The following is an 18,328-nucleotide window of genomic DNA, read 5'->3' as shown; positions in this document are numbered from 1 at the left end:
ATACTCACGGTTTACAAGTGGTGACTTGAAGTTCCGAGAGCAAGTTTGTAGATGAGTTAGTTTGGAGCACCTTGTCCTTCTACACAAGGAAACGTAGGTGTGTGAGTTTGGCGTATACGGAAGATTATAGATTCGGAGTTTTTTTAAAATATAAAGAAAGTAACATAGGTGAAAATAATCATCTTGTACACATAACTCTTGTTCTTGACACTATTGAAACTCAAAAGAGTTGGTATGATTTCATGGATTCTAAGATCCATTAGAGTCGTAACAAGGGCATGGTCATAGATGATGTAACGTCCACTTAACAAATAACTATTAAGTCATCATCAAGTCTTAGTTACTTAGATGTATACGTATAGAATAACTTAGATATTATATAGTTTTACAAGTCTTAAGATTCAAGCATGAGGTAGGAGATTAATGTCTCCATTTAGGTACCTCTTTGTGTCATAGAATACATACATGAGGTAGGAAGAACAAGCTTCCATTTAGGCACCTCTATTGTTCACCACTACACTTGTTGTTATAAACAACAAGGAGGGTCATGAACATACAAGTATCAAGGTATTAACAACAACTAATCTATAGTAAAACATCAAGTAATGAGTGGATTCTTATGAAGGATAGCCCAAGCTAATCCAACCATCACACATTCAACAAGTTTCACACTTGAACATTACTTGTGGGTAAAACCCTAATTAAAACAGAAAGTTTATGAGGTTTTAACCTCTGATTTAGATGTCTCAAAACCATGTTTTTAAGCTTAACCAACCATAAGAGGGGTTGTAAGCATTAGGACATTGGTTTGAGATGTGTTTCACACAAATTAGATGAAGTTTGCATAAGTTTGAAACAAAACAGAAAGTTTTTGGTCAATTTCGGAGCAATTCCAGGTCTGATTTCTCCAAGGAGAAGTCAAGGAATCAAACTACATGATTAACCAAGCAAGTAGGAAAAAGAATCAAGCAATTTCGTTAAGAAATGAGCAAGTTATACCACTTTTAGTGCAGGTGTATCAATCCGCCCGAAAATGCAGCTTTGTGCTTGAATTTGGGAGTGTTTTGGTGAAGTTTGAGAGTGGTGAAAGTGTCCAAGTGCTTGGGGGAGCTTGGGTACTTATAGGTGAGTGATTAGGGTTGATTAGAGGTGATTACAAGAGCCAAAACTCGGTTTAAACTCAAGAATCCCGCCCAAAAACGAAGCTGGTCGCGACCTTTCAAGAGTCTGCTGAACATGGACCTCACGCGGCCCGCCTGGGATATCCAGGTAAGTTCACGCGGGGCGTGAGCCCTTTGGGGTTTGGAAACAAGTTTGATTTTTGATATATTTGGCCCCTATAGTTGTTATTTGTTGCAATTAAGGTGTTTTAAGGACCATTTTCGCCACAAAAGCATAGATTAGGTTATGATTAAGCACGAGGAGTATAAACCAAGTATAATCAAGCGTATAAGTATCAAATCAAGTGTCATTCTCGTTCAAAACACGTTCCATGCATAAGTTTAGTTTAATTACAAGTTTCGCACATAGTTTCCAAGAATCACGATTAAACATAGATTGATTCACCAAATCGATCATACGAGTATACATAGAATGCGTTTAACATAGATGTAACAAAATATAAGCTTCATTAATGATCCAAGTCTCGATTTGATAAAGATTACAAGGAAAGGAACGATTACAAGAATACAAAGTTTCCAAAAATAGAATTACGAATCAAACTTTCTATAAATGGAAAGTACAAAATAGCCGGGCGTTACAGGTCGTTAATCCTATAGCGCTACATATGTCAAGGTTTGGCTCGTACGAAGTTAATGATAAGTTCAACACATAAGAATCACCCAAATTTAAAGTATCAAGCCATCACATATACAAGCATGTTATGGGAATGTTCATGTGTTTAGACAAAAGTTCATGTGTAAGTTTCAATAGGTAAACATGTTACACCCCAAAAGTGGTAAAAGTAAAAGGGGAAAAATGCGAGTATACTCACATAATTGCTAAGTCTTCCGATTATCCAGTACTGACGAGCGTAAGAGATTAGGAGGATGGAACACCGCAGTCACCCTATATGGGCAGACGATGGTGCATGAGTAAACGGAATTCCAAGAGAACGAACGAGGGTATTTATCCTAGATATTTAAATATGGTGAACTCGTTATTAAGTATTGGTTAAAAATAAGAGAAAGTAATCTTAATATTTATGTTTTGCATAATATGGAATTCGTATATTATATTTTATCTCAATATGAAAATTTATTGTTATAAAAGAATTATCCATTTATGTTATAAGTTTAGAGGTTTAGTTATAAAGAGAAAACGAATCAATCATAATAAAAATCGTTTTGAAATTACATGCGTATTGTTTCGTGGATTTTCACGAAAAACGGGCAGAGTTTCCTCTGTTTTTGGACAATCCCGACAAAATAAGTTGTCGATTTATTTGTCAAAATTCAACAATCAGCGAAACAACATATATTTCTACGAGTTACATAACGAAAATATGTGTATTTATACAAATCTCCAAGACACGTTCAATGAACAAGTTCAAGTGACTAGTGTTTTATGATTAAACCGTAATTAAAATATAACAATAATAATAAAATTCACGTCAAATGCTATAATATTTTTAGATGTCAAGTGTAACGGTTCGAGTTGGTTTAGTGTATAAAAAGAACATATAAACAGAATACTAAAGAAAAAATAATAATAATAATAATACTAATAGTATTGTCGTAAATGTTATACCGTATCTCGCGAGTAACCCGCGCGGACCAGTTGACTGTTGTTGACTTGTTTAGACTGAACCGAAACAACCAAAGCGGTTGTTGTCTGATGTTGGCTCGAACCCGCCACTGTTTGACCACAGTTGACCAGGTTTGACCTGGTTTGACCGAAAGCCAAACTGAACCAAGGTGGACCCGAACCAAATCTGAATCGAAAATGAAACTAAGTTGGTTGGCTGCTTTGACTGGACCCGAACTTGAACCGAGACCCGTGACTGCAACGAGTACCCGTTTCAGCTGTTGACCACAGTTGACTGAACCAAATCGGAACCAACACTGGATCAAGTGAACGAAACTGAACCAAAGCCCTCAAAATTAAAACCGAACCGAAAGATCAAACGAACGAGACCCGAATCGGATGGAACCAGATTTTTTTACCTGAGCCGGTTGTGATGCGAAACCCAAATCGGAGCCGTAGCCGGAGCCAAACAACCAAAACCGGAGCCCAACTCGAGACCTGTTCTGCCGGATCCGAAGTCCTGTCGTCGTCGGAGGAGCGGCTGCGCTGGAACCGTCGCACCCCTACTCCGCTTCCACCACCACCACGTTCAACACACCGCCCCGTCTTTCTTTCCGCCGCTCCACCCCAACAACACCAGTAATAACCATCACCACCCCGCATATGCGGCTGCTGCCGCTGCGCTTTGCACCGTGTGCCACCACCAGATGCTGGTGGTGGTCGGCCGGTCGTGTAACAGAGAGGGAAAGGGAAGGCGAGAGTGAGGGGAGAGGAGTTCAAGATGAAGAAAAGGACTCGACTCCCTTTGTCTGTGAGTATAAGATTGTAGGAGAAGAAGTTAGGGTTTGGGAGTGTGGTGACTGCTCATATAAACGAGGGGGATGAAGGGTTTTGCTCTTAAATTTTTAGGAACAAAAGAACAATATAGTCCCCCCCCCTAACTTTGAAGGATTTGATTAACCTGGTTAACTATAATAACTAGCTTTAAATTTAACTAAAACTAACTAGTTTAAATTAAAAGTAAATTTTTTTCTTTTTTTTTTTTTTTTTTTTGCAAATGGTTATTTAAATAAGTTAATTAACTAGATAAATAAATAACTTATATTGAAAATTACATGTAAAATCTTTCAACGGTACTTTAAATTGCGAAAATTTTCGAGGTTTCAAAGGATTTTAAAACGAGTCGGATTTTGGATATCCGTTTTTGACGGATGTTACAGTGAATCATTCTTGTTGTTGTAGGTCACTCTTTTCCCTCTATTCGATCCACAATCATGACCTCCACAACCGCTTCTGAGAAGAGCATTCGTGGGCATCTGGCTGAGTTGGGTCGGAAGACAAACCAGGGAATATTCCAATGTCTAGCACTAGTGAGTCGGGGTATAATCCAGTAGGCAGCGGGGCGCTTTGAAGGAGGTGGTACGAGTTTGACTTTTGAAGGGTAGAGATTTGGTCATCATCTTTTGTTTATATAAATATTTCATTTCCTATCTTAATGTTTTGTGGTTGAACTATATATAAGGAGGATCTAGGGTTTATGGTTTGTTAGACTATTATTTGTTATTAACATTGACGACATGTGACAATACTTTCACAAATAGCCTAGTTCAACCATCACACACATTATGGATATGTTTATGGATTTCCCTAAGAACTTAGCTAGCGAATAAGCATAACACACACAACAAGACTAGAAATTTGTGTGCAATGTATGCGGGCGGTTAGAGTACCATTTATCTTGAAGTGTGGAGGTAATTTGTTCAACAATTCTATAAGCACCTACACTCCTAGGTTAGTTTTATGTTTATATATAGGTTTGTTATATCTTTATAAAATCTATTAGCAATTTTTATGACAATGTAAAGAGAATATATGTTGTTACATATAATAAGCAAGAGATCAAAAGATATTTACCACTAATGAAACGATATATAATTGCTCGGATGGAAGTTACTAAATCCACCTTACGTCCACTACATGGTCTTCCATCCTTCATAACTATTCTTTCTAAAATGGGACGGATCATCTTATTACAATCCTCTCTTTAAAATACAAAAAATCAACATAAATTGACTCTAATATGGTAGAGATAATTCTCTAGTTTATTATATTTCAAAGACAAAATTAATCGTTCTAAGGTCATCCAAATGAAGTGGAAGATTTCGACAATATTAAATATGATTGAATTTTAAATTTTGATTTAATTTAATCTTGTGAATTCTTACTAGTTTTTTGATATTGTGAATTCTTAATATTCTTAATAGTATATTGATAATGATATTGTCCAATTCTTCATATTTCAACTTCTTTGGATGTTTAAGGAGGATCAAATACAAAGGAAAAATAAATAAGAAGGGTACGAAGGATTATAATCCATTGATCTTACATTTTGTGGGTTGAGATTAGTTTTAGGAAAAAGAAGATAGTGTTGAGATTAGTTTCAGGAAAAAGAAGACAGTGAAAGGGCATAAAGGGAATCCTATATCTATTGACTTTCTCTCTCCACATGCAAGTCACATCTCAATTTCCCTCATCAATTTAAAACGTTCATAACTTTTTCATACGACATTATTTTTTTTTAAATTCACCATAATAACAAGCGGTTTTTTTATCTTTAATATGAGTATGATATTACTATGTAAAAATAACATAATAACTTTTATTTTTATTGGGTTTTGTTTACATTATATTAAAGGTTCTGGCCATTGTGTCTTTCAATTGGGTTTTGGTCATTACATTTTTACTAGAGTTTGTATACATTGTGCAATTATCAAAACTTATAACACAATGTTAGTTTGGATTCTGTTCATTGCGTTTTTATTAGAACGTATAACATAATGTATGACACAATGAAGATGATGTTGTATTTAGGTTTTCTATACATTGTGTTATTGGTTTTGATTATTGTGTTTTTTAAAACTAGGTGGTTTTTCTATACATTGGTGTTATAAGTTCTGGTCACTTTGTTTAGTTTGATATCCATTGTGTTTAATATTTTGTTCATTGTGTTTTTGTTTTGTTGTTCGTTATGTTTTAGTCTGTTCTCCATTGTGTTTTTCGTCTGTTCTCCATTGTGTTTTAGTATGATGTCCATTGTGTCTTTTATTTGCTAGTCATCAATTATGTCTATTATCTGTTGTCATCAATTGTGTTTTTAGTCTACTTTCTATTGCGTTTTTAGTTTGATACTCATTGTGTAATACGTTATGTCCATTGTGTTTTAATCTGATGTCCATTGTGTCATTTATCTGTGTCATCGATTGTGTTTTTGGTCTACTTTCCATTGTGTTTTAGTTTGATACTCAATGTGTTTTACGTTATGTCCATTGTGTAATATGCAACTAGGTTTTCAGATTTTTTTTGAAAAGTATAACAATAGGGTACTAATATTAAAGATAAAAAAACGCTCGATTTATGGTATATTTTTTTAAGAAATAAATAACGTATAAAAAAGTTACGGACGTTTAAAAAATTGGGGGGAAATACTATGTGACTTGTATGTGTATGTTTCCTAGCATGTGAGAAACATGTGCATATTGAGTTTTTTCTCTTGGACCAGACTACTCTTCCCACTAGATTTTTCATTGAACACTTGTCACTTTCTAGTGGCTTCTTACCCTTCTTATTTGTAAATCACTTTGCATTATAAGGGTGTAAGGAGTGGTTAAACACTTTGGAGTGGTAAACTAAAAAACCGACCAATCAGAGCTCGCCATGTCAATCAGGCAAAAGTGTTTAAACTTTGGTGAAAAGTGTTGGCAATGGTTTAGACATTTGATAAAGTGGTAAACTTTAAAAAAAAAAGGAAAACGTGTGATTGGTTGAGAGATGGAATGGACCCCACCCACACACCCCCTCTCTCTTTCCTTCCTCCCCTCACCGATTCGGTATACCCTCACCGATCGGCATCATCTTCTTCGGCAAATGGGTGTAGGCATTGGTTTGCCACACTTTAGCACTTCGGTAAAGTGGGTTTGCCGCATGCCACACCGCATGCCCTAACACAACCCGCACACACTAAAAGGGGCAATCTTGATCCAAAGCCCTCCAAGCAGGTCAGTTTGGGTTCTTTTAAAATTATATAGGTTGGTTTGGGTAAAATATTTAAACTAAATGGTCAAAATAGGTCAGTAGAAATTCCATCGTTTTATTTGCGGGTCGACAACTTTAAAGAAATGGGTCGATATGGGTTAGTGTATAAAAGAAATGGGACAAGTTTCGGGCGGAGATGGGTTTCGGCACGATGCAGGTATTGGATCGGAACGGGGTCGGTTCGGATCACATTTCGGGCCGACACGGGTTTCCGCACGGGACGGGTTTCGTATTGCAACGAGTTTTGGGCCGACACGAGTTTCTGCACTGGACAAGTTTCGGGTCGGGACAGATTTCGTTTCGGTTTGGTCGGTTTTTTCGGTTTTTATTTTTTATTTCGTTTTGATTGGTTTTTTCGGTTTCGTCTCGGATCAGTTTCAATTTTTTTAGTTATTTTTATTTTGGTTTGGCTTCGGTTTTTTGTTTCCGTTTGGTCAGTTTATTCAGCTCCATTTCGGTTCGGTTTTGACTTTTTTGTTTCATTTTGATCGGTTTTTTCTGTTTTGGATTGGTTTCGATCTTTTCATTTTTTTTTGTTTCGAATCGGTTTCAGTTTTTTTATGTTTCGGTTTGGTTGGTTTCGTTTAGGTCGGTTTGATTTTTTTGTTTCGTCTTAATCAGTTTTTTCCGGTTTCGTTTCGGATCGTTTTCGATCTTTTCAGTTTTTTTGTTTCGTTTCGGTTCGATTCCGTTGTTTTTGTTTCGGTTTGGTCGGTTTCGTTTCAGTTCGGTTTGATTTTTTGTTTCGTTTTAAACGCTTTTTTTGTTTCGTATCGGATCGATTTCGACCTTTTCAGTTTTGTTTTGTTTTGTTTCGGTTCGGTTTCAGTTTCAGTTTCCTCAGTTTTTTTGTTCCGTTTTAGTCGGTTTCGTTTCGATTCCGTTTTGATTTTTTATTTCGTTTTAATCGGGTTTTTCGGTTTAGTTTCAGCTCGTTTTCTATCTTTTCAGTTTTTTTTGTTTCCTTTCGGTTTGATTTCGATTTTTTTTTGTTTCGGTTTGGTCGGTTTCGTTTTGGTTCGGTTTTGATTTTTGTTTCATTTTGCTCGGTTTTTTCGGTTTCGATCTTTTTAGTTTTTTTTGTTTCTCTTCGGTTCAATTTCGATCTTTTCAGTTTTTTTTTTCGTTTCAGTCGGTTTCGGTTGTATTGTTTCCTTTTGGTTGGTTTTTTGGGTCTCGTTTTGGTTCGATTTTGTTTTTTTCAGTTTTTTTTTTGTATCGTTTTGGTCGGTTTCGTTTTGGTTTAGGTTTTTTATGTTTTGTTTTGGTCGGTTTTTTCGGTCCCTGTCCTGACTCGAACAAAAGGTATATTAATGATGAAATCATTTTTGGAAACAGCCAAAAAAAACCCAACTCATTTCAACCCGAAACCCATTTCGAACTAGACCCGATCTGACCCGAACCCGCTGTAACCCGACCCAAAACAACCCTTTTTTAATTTGACCCATTCTAACCCTAACCCCATCCAACCCATGTCCCGTTCTGATCCGATCCAACCCGTTTACCGGTCCTAAGCACAACTATCTTATCAGTCCTTGCTCTTATTTTTCAGATGTTTACTTATCCAATATAATACATGTTTATATTAATAATTTAAGCTTAAAGCCTTGCTGTCATCATAAGAAATCACCTTTTCTTTATCGGCACTTTTTATTTTATAAAAATACTAGGTTAGAACTCCGTGTATTACACGAGTTGAATAAATGTAATTTTATAAACAAAATTAAAACAATTATTCTTTAAAAATCTCGTTTATTACACGAGTTGAACAAATATAATTTTATATTAAATAATAAAAAAATATATCTTTAAGAACCTCATGTATTGTACTAAATAAATGTAATTTTATATACCAAATAATAAAAAAAAATATCTCTAAAAACTATGTGTATTACACGGGTTTAATAAATGTAATTGTATAAACTAAATAATAAAAAAAAAATTATATCTTTAAAAACCGTGTATTGCACGGGCTGAATAAATCTAACATACTAAATAATAAAAGAAGTTATATCTTTAAAAACACTGTGTATTACACGGGTTGAATAAATGTAATTTTGTAACCCTGTGTATTACATCGGTTGGATAAATGTAATTTTATAAACTAAATAACAAAAAGGTTATATTTTTATAAACCCCGTGTATTATGTGTGTCACACCCCGACCACGTAAAACAATAAAACGTGGCGGAATCGTCGGGGAGTGTTGTAACAGAATCATTGTTTCATAACACACGAAAATTTGAAATTTTGTTTTATTAATTAAAAGAGTTACAATGTCTTAACAACAAAGAAACATAACAAAATTAACTAGTCTTGCATCTTTTAACGTCACTAAGACCTAAGTCCGCCTATGTGTATCTTGATCAATCCTATGCATCATATCCTGAAATACATGTGAAAATAGGTACGTCAGCATAAAAATGCCAGCGGGTACATAGGTTTTATTGATTTAGGATTCATGACTTATAAGTTTGGAAAAAGTTGTTTAATAAAAGTCAGTCATAATCCTTGTAAAATGTTTTGTTTTATAAATCATTTGAAAAGCGATGATAGATATGTATATGTAAAAGATTAATGTAAGATTAAATGAATAACCAAGTAAAATGAGTTTGTATAAAATAAACTGTTTTGTAAAACAATGTCTTGTGAAAAATATGTTATTTGTGTAAAATGTATAAGTCCAAATTGAATGATTTAAATAACGCTACGACGTGTAATGTAATACAAGCACTTATATATAGGAAGTACCAGCGGCGTATCCACCATGCTTGTACCACGTTACACACGCCTCGTTACTTAAATCACTTACCCAAACAAACCACCAATGTAAATTGCCCATGTCTAAACCATTTGTCAAATGTCTTTGTGAATACCATGTCAAAATGTTTATGTCAAAATGTAGTCCATGAAATGTGTATGTCAATGTCAAAATGTCTATGTCAAATGTCAATCATGTAATGTGTAAACAAAATGTCATGTATGGCAAGTGAAGTACGTATCAACTAAACCATAGGTAAAAATGCACAAAACAATGTATTGAAGTAAAACGTGGTTTAAATCAACGTTATGTTTTGTGGAAATGCATGCTATACTGAATACAAACATTTATGCGGTATTGTGAAAATGCATACATCCAAGCCTTGTGACTGTGGTGATAAACCCCTAAACGAAGTTAAAGGTCTATCTGTGTTATGTTTTATCGAATTCGGTCATTCCTTCCATCCAAACATACCTAGGATGTCAGAAACGGGAGTTGTCAATTCCTATGGTACCATTACCTACTAACGAGCGGCGTGATTAAAGTTAATGAATGTATATGGTCCCACTTAAACAAACCAAATGTCATACCCAAAATGTAAGCATGTGATGAAATGAAAATGTACTAAGTATGATGAACATACATAGCGTGTGATGTAAAATGTACTAAGTATGATGAACATATATAGCATGTGATGTAAAATGTACTAAGTATGATGAACATACATAGTATGAAAAGGTAATGTAAAACAATGTACTAAGTACGCGCTAAATGAACATACATAGCATAAAATGTCATATAAAACGATGTACTAAGTATGCACACAATGGACATACATAGCAAAAACATAATGAAATTATGTACTAATAGTGTACTAATGAACATAGCAAGTATATGATACGAAAACATGAAAAGCATGAAAGTAACAAGTAGGCACATGTGTTTCACCCCAAAATGTTTGGAAAACAGTAAAGGAGGGGACTATGTACTCACCTGAGGGTGCTTAGAAGTCTTGAACAACAACCAAGCAAAGCTAGAGGGATCACGGAATCAAACGGCACCCTATATAGATAACTACATAAATAACAGGACCTAAATCGGGGGATTGGACAGTATGAGGTTTCGTAAACCAAATGAGTATTGGAAATCATATGATATGGTTTAACAAGGCCCACATACTAAAATGAAACCTAACCTAAGTGCTTATGACCCATTACGACCCGTTTAGGTAGCTTATGCTACTTTAACACGTCGTTTGCGTAAAACGCGTTTGGATCGCCTAACTAGTCCTATGACAAGTAATATATGCCTTAACATGTCTAATATTGTTGCCTAATCAGTTTAGATGTCAAAACTTAGGTTACATATGCTTAAATGAATTTATGCGTAAAAAGGGTATTTTGGTAATTTTCCTAAGGCATATAAACTACCTATCATACAACTACTTAAACGACGTGACCATAAGGTATAACATGGGAAGGTTATTCCCTATACAACTATGGTCACCTAAAGTGTTTGGTCGGATCCTAATGATCGACCAAATGGGTCGGGTTTGAAAGTATAAGCGATTGATTAGATCGCTTACCTTTATGACCCTAAACAAGCACAAATCTAAAAGCGACGAGCTAAACATGCTAGAACATGTTTAGTAAAGTTAGAAAACAGGTTTGGTATTAAAACAAACGGTTTTAATACCCTAGAGTAGTTTGGTTACAAAATACGCGAGAAAACGCATTTTGGCCGAAACTACGACTCGTCACTGAGCCTAGATAACGTGGTAATCAGTAGGTAAAGTCACTAGGGACTATAACCATCGTGATTACGCTCACGTTATAAAGTTCAAACGAACTTTGCGTTGACCATAAACTGGTCAATGCAGAAAGTCAAACGCAGTTTGACTTTAACGCTAAAATGAACGAAAAACGCGAAAGAATACTTACAGAAGGTCCCCGCAAGATTGATTTCCAAGTATTTCTCAGGTATGAAGTGATGACCACTCCAACTTAGAGAAAATCTCAGAAATCAAGTGAGTTGGGGGTGAAAAGGGTGGGGGGTATTTATAGGAAATGGACCACCGTTAGGATCGTTCGTCGAATAACGTGCCTCGATCTCAACCGTCCATGTGTGCCCCTTGTTTTATGTCACACCCCGATTTCCACGTGTCTCACCGGTGGGCCCGATGGGGGATTTTCGTGACGTAGTTGGCAACAATATAGTCAAACCACACAATTATATGAATGCACAGCGGAAGCATAAAGATACTATATTTCAACGTCAAGTGTAATATCAATGTATCACCATTGTTGAAATAATAATCCACATGGGATCTAATAATAATAACAAAAGTATTGTTCAACAGACTTCAGGCATCTTAAACTTGCGAGACTTCTAGTGATGCTAAGGAGAAATCCCAGCCAATTACGCCTAGTACCTGCATTTAGTCTTTTTTGGGGAAAATACGTCAGTTTACACTGGTAAATACATTCAACTGACACTTTTGTAAAAATGTTTAATAAAATTGATTTAAATGCTCAAGGCACAAACTCTTTATAACTTGGGAGAATTTATAATCAAATCTTGTAAAGAATTACATGTTACTATGCGTTCGGTCGCCCGGGTCGTGCCGGGTTAAATTTTAATAGACACACCACATAGCATAAAACCGTGGCGGGTAACCAACGGCTACACTTTTATTGTTATAGACATAATGCCGGGTGTACGCCTACACCGGGATGTCAAGGTCGTGGCCATTCGTAAATGCTGCCAAGGATATCCGGGATATGGTCATTAAGCCCCCAAAGGCGTAAAGCCAACAAAACAAGTTTTTAAACGGGTCACATTGATAATACCCAACTATTAATGAGTTGGGGTCAATTTCCCGACCAAGCGGTATTTTAGATACCGTAACCCAAGCCCGTATAACGGAAAATAAGTTAAAAGTATTTACCTTTGCAAGTATAATCCTTAATTGAATAAATCACAGATAGCTTTTACTGGTCTCCTATTCTGGAACGAAGGTTTTAAATAACCTATTAGAATCCTAACGGGTCTTTATATTTGCCGTAGCTTAGACCGGTCAGTTTCAAAGGATAGTTACGGTTTAATCGCGTGAAAGGCGAAAGCCGTGAATGGAGTGTGATTTTGACCCAACAAGTTTGAAGACTTGTTTTATATGGGAATAATAATCATACTCTGGATTTTGGGGTCAAAACAATATGGTTTGACCCGTTTCGGCTAATTCATGTAAACTAGTTACATAAGCCGAACCGTGCGCGCAAAAGGCGCAACGGGTAACCGTAAGAGTCCTACACTATTTTCCTAAGTCAACATGCTTTAAAGAGGTTGTGGTATCAGTAGGATACCTTCCCTAATGCCCGTAACGAGTTTAAGTTCATATTATGCCCCGTAGGGGTATTTCGGTCTTTTTAAAGATTATAAAAGAGGTTTTAGATTTCTACAAGAAATCTGAGTTTCCCGAACAGTTTATAAAGTCTAAAATACTTTATTTATTATTTAAAATCAGTAGCAACTGGAATCGGGTCAAAAGACCTTGTAGAACTCAAGTTATGGCTGAAAAGGGCATATTCGGTATTTACCGAACCGTTGCCATAACCGCAGGTTATGAGCAGGTTAAAAATAATTAAAAATCTTTAAAAATCCCAAAATATTATTTTACATCAGTGAGTAAAAGGTTTGGTGTCGAAATCCGGGTTTAGATAGGCGTTATGCTAATTGCGCTATTTAATTACCAAAGTTTCGCAATTTGCGCTATTTAGCATAACTCCTATTCTGGACCTCAGATTGACGTGAAATTTTAGGGACATGCTTAGAAATCAGTAACCAAGGCTATGATCCATTCATGTGTCCGAAATTCTCGTTTTAATTTAAAAAGGGCGTTACGGTCAACTTTTAAGCATTTAACGGAAATGTGTAAAAGACTCGGACAAACAACGAACCGGTCACAGAGGGATATACCATCATGTAACCTGGTCCTAAGAGAGTCCTAAGGCATATCTAAATCAAACTTTAACGGTCAGAACTGAAGTCAATGCAAAAGTCAAACTTTTGCGACTTTCGGCTCCGAACCGGGTCTAAACAGAAAATGGTCGGATCAAACAAGCTTAGACTAGTTTATATACTTATTATCATGTTTTATGAGTGTTCAAACAGGTTACATATCATCTACATTACAGATTATGCAAGAAATCGCAAAATGACATTTCTGTTGACTTTTTCTAAGCACGTTTGACTCGATTTTTGATCTAGTTAGAGTGGGAATCAGAGGGTGCCCTTTTAGGGGTTTAATGCCCACATGATTACCATCATATAACTATCTTTGATTCGATAAACCACTGGACCATTTGTGATTTATCGCAAAGTCAATCGTTAATTACGACGGATTGACTTTTAAGCTAAACTAAGCAAAAACAAGGCCATAAAAGGGTTGGCATACTTACAGAAGCTTGGTGCACGACTTAGGATGTTAGAAGAGTGCTTGAGAGCTCCTGAGATGACCAAGAGAGCAGGTTTGAGGTGTGATTTACTTGTGCACAATGTATGGCCTTTTATAGTGAAAAATTTGGCTTAGGATCATTACAACACACCCTACAATGGAGCATGGATGATCAGCAGGTGGCCCTGGGTGCTAGGGGGCATGTAGAGGGCGCCCATGCTTCATTTATTGCACAAATGTTCGTTCACAACCTCAAACAGCAAGTCTGTCCAAGAATTCTGCATCTGGGGCTTGTACGCGGCCCACATTAGATTTAGGCCTTATGTACGCGGGCCGCCTGGATCTTCATGTCAGGAAACGTATCTACAGGTGGCTCGCGGCCCGCATTGACTTGCTTGTTTCCCTCAGGCGGGCCGCCTGAGGCCTGATTTCCAAGATTTTAAAATCTTTTGTAATCATTAACCTGACCTTTCGGTTTCGAAGGGGTAACTTTGTGATTTGGCCCTCGATTATTTACCGATAAGGGCCTCGTGCCTTTTACCCGCACTGTTAAGTCCCCGGTTAGTTTAATTACTATCCGAAAAGCCTTAACTTTTATTGTTGACGCTTTTAACCCTTCTCATACGAATTTGATCGTAACTTTCTCGTTTTAAAACGGAACGTCGCGAAATTTATATATTATATTCTAGTGAGCGTATTTTACTGTTACAAAGCCTCGGGTTCGTCAAGGGTCACTCATAGGTATAATTAAACATGTTGACACAATTAACCCCTATAGCTTGTAATCTCTCACTTTCTCCCGCGTTTCGCTCCGTACGGTCCATGATTTATTCGTTTGATGGTACGAGCATTAATTAGGGTCACTATACAGCATATTTACCCTTTGTTGACATTTATAACCCTCGAATTTACATACTTTCAAGGTTTGTCAACCTTAGTCCTTTATTTAATATTTAATGCCACGTGTAAACTCATGACACGTGTTAACACATTATTGGACACAAAATTTCGAGGTGTTACATCCTCGCCCCCTTAAAATAAATCTCGACCCGAGATTTACTCAAACAAATAAGGGTATTTTTCTTTCATCGTGGATTCAACCTCCCACGTGAATTCGGGACCTCTACGGGCATCCCACTTGACCTTTACTATAGGTACATGCTTCCTTCGAAGCTTCTTTACCTGTCGATCTTCAATCGACAAAGGTTTCTCCACAAATTTCAAGCTCTCATCTATATGCACATCTGTGTGTGGTATCACCAGTGATTCATCAGCGAAGCACTTCTTTAGATTGCAGATGTGGAATACATTGTGAATTCCATTGAGCTCCTCCGGTAAGTTTAGTTTATAGGCAACGGACCCGACCCGTTCGATAACCTCGAAAGGTCCTATGTATCTCGGACTTAGTTTGCCTTTCTTACCGAAACGCATCACCCCCTTCCAGGGTGATACTTTAAGTAACACTTTTTCACCTACTTCGAAGTGAAAATCTTTACGCTTTGGATCCGCGTAACTCTTCTGCCTATCTCGGGCAGCTTTGAGATGGTCTCGAATCTGGACAATCTTGTCCGTTGTCTCGAAGACTATCTCTGGTCCTGATAATTGGACATCTCCAACCTCCGCCCAACAAACAGGCGATCTACACTTTCTACCGTATAATGCCTCGAAAGGCGCAGCCTTTATGCTGGCATGGTAGCTATTGTTGTAGGAGAATTCGATTAGTGGTAGGTTCTTATCCCAACTACCACCCAAATCGATAGCACATGCACGCAGCATGTCTTCCAACGTTTGAATAGTACGCTCACTCTGACCGTCTGTCTGAGGATGGTAAGCCGTACTAAAATTCAAACGTGTGCCCAAAGATTGCTGGAAGCTTTTCCAGAAATGAGACGTGTATCTAGTATCTCTGTCGGAGATAATAGAAACAGGTATGTCGTGCAAGGCTACAATCTTATCAACGTATAACTGGGCTAACATGTCGGAGCTATAAGTCTCCTTGATGGGTAAGAAATGCGCTGACTTAGTCAGCCTATCAACGATAACCCATATTGTGTCATTTCCTTTCCTCATCTTGGGTAACTTGGTAATAAAATCCATAGTTACACATTCCCACTTCCATTCAGGAAGTTCAGGCTGTTGTAGCAAGCCAGATGGCTTTTGATGCTCAACCTTGACTTGCGCACAAGTTAAGCATTTTGCTACATAAGCAGCTACAGACTTTTTCAAGCCTATCCACCAATAATTTGCCTTTAGATCTTGATACATTTTATCAGCTCCCGGGTGAACAAAATATTGGAACTATGGGCTTCCTGGAGGATAACATCCCGTAGTCCTCCATAAATCGGAACCCATATACGTCCATTCAATCGTAAAATTCCGTCCTTGCTAAGAGTTAACTGCTCCTCAGTTACTCCTAACTTCTCTTTAGGATAGTTAGCTTCCAACACAGCCTCTCGCTGTGCAGCTAACAATCTCTCAATCAAATTATTCTTGATTTCAATGCTCTTGGCATTGATTCGAATGGGTTTCACCCTTTCCTTTCTACTCAGGGCATCAGCGACTACATTCGCCTTGCCGGGATGATATCTGATTTCACAATCATAATCATTTAAAGTCTCGATCCAACGGCGTTGCCTCATGTTTAATTCCTTCTGATTAAACAGTTGTTGAAGGCTCTTATGATCCGAATAGATCACAAACTTGATACCATACAGGTAACGCCTCCACAGTTTTAGTGCGAACACAACTGCACCCAGCTCCAAGTCATGGGTGGTGTAATTCTTCTCGTGCACCTTTAACTGTCTCGAAGCATAGGCAATAACTTTGCCTTTCTGCATGAGCACACATCCCATGCCAGTGTGTGATGTGTCGCAGTAAACTACGAACTCTTCGGCACCTTCAGGTAATGTCAGCACAGGGGCGTTGCTCAGCTTTTGCTTTAGAATATCAAAGGACTCTTGCTGCTTAGGGCCCCAAACAAATTTTATCTTCTTCTTGGTCAGGGAAGTTAAGGGCGCAGCAATCCTTGAAAAATTTTCAATGAATCGCCTGTAGTATCCTGCTAACCCCAGGAAACTACGAATCTCAGTAGGTGTCTTTGGCTCTTGCCAATTCATGACAGCCTCTACTTTAGCGGGATCCACCTGGATACCACGCTCGCTGACAACGTGTCCCAGAAATTGGACTGCTCGTAGCCAGAATTCGCACTTAGAGAATTTGGCATAGAGTTTCTCATGATGTAGAAGTTTGAGAATACAGCGAAGGTGTTTCTCATGGTCAGCTCGGTTCTTCGAGTAGATAAGAATGTCGTTGATGAAAACGATGACGAATTTGTCCAAGTACGGCTTGCAAACGCGATTCATGAGATCCATGAACGCAGCCGGTGCATTTGTGAGCCCAAAAGGCATCACTAGGAACTCGTAGTGACCGTAACGAGTCCTAAATGCGGTTTTATGTACGTCTTCATCTCTGACTTTCAGTTGATGGTAGCCTGACCTCAAGTCAATCTTCGAAAAATAACTTGCCCCTTGTAAATGATCGAACAAATCGTCGATCCTCGGCAAGGGATATCTATTCTTTATCGTGACCTTATTAAGTTCGCGATAATCGATGCACAGACGCATCGATCCGTCCTTCTTCTTAACAAACAGGACAGGTGCTCCCCAGGGAGACGAACTGGGTTTGATGAAACCTTTAGCTAGCAGTTCATCCAGCTGGGTTCTCAACTCCTTCATTTCGGTTGGTGCTAGCCTGTAAGGTGCTCTAGCAATAGGTGCTGCTCCAGGGATGATATCGATCCTGAGTTCCACTTGCCTATCTGGTGGCAAACCAGGTAGATCTTCAGGGAAAACTTCTGGGTATTCCGAAATGACGGGAATGTCTTCCATCCTCGGTTTAGGCTCTTCAATAATCACCTGTGCCATGTAGATGACACAACCTTTCTTTAGAAATTTAGAAGCCTTGAGCATAGTCACTTGCTCAGGCAATCCGTACTGGGTATCTCCCCGAATGGTAAGCGATTCACTAGAAGGAGTCTTTATCACCACTTGCTTTCTGTTGCAGACGATTTGGGCCTGGTTGTGAGAAAACCAGTCCATACCCAATACTAGGTCAAAACCGGCCAATTTAAAGGGAAGTAGAGATAGAGGAAAAGAGAGGTTCTTAATGGATATCACACATCCATCTAACACAGTGGAGACGGTTTCTATGGTTCCATCTGCTAGCTCTACCTCGTGGTTCACGTTTAAGGTTTTGACAGGCATATTCAGCAATTTGCAA

The sequence above is a fragment of the Helianthus annuus genome, chromosome 6, assembly GCF_002127325.2.
Source record: "Helianthus annuus cultivar XRQ/B chromosome 6, HanXRQr2.0-SUNRISE, whole genome shotgun sequence".
NCBI classification, from domain to species: domain Eukaryota; kingdom Viridiplantae; phylum Streptophyta; class Magnoliopsida; order Asterales; family Asteraceae; genus Helianthus; species Helianthus annuus.
The sequence above is the reverse complement of the archived record's forward strand: the minus strand, read 5'-3'. Positions refer to the sequence as shown.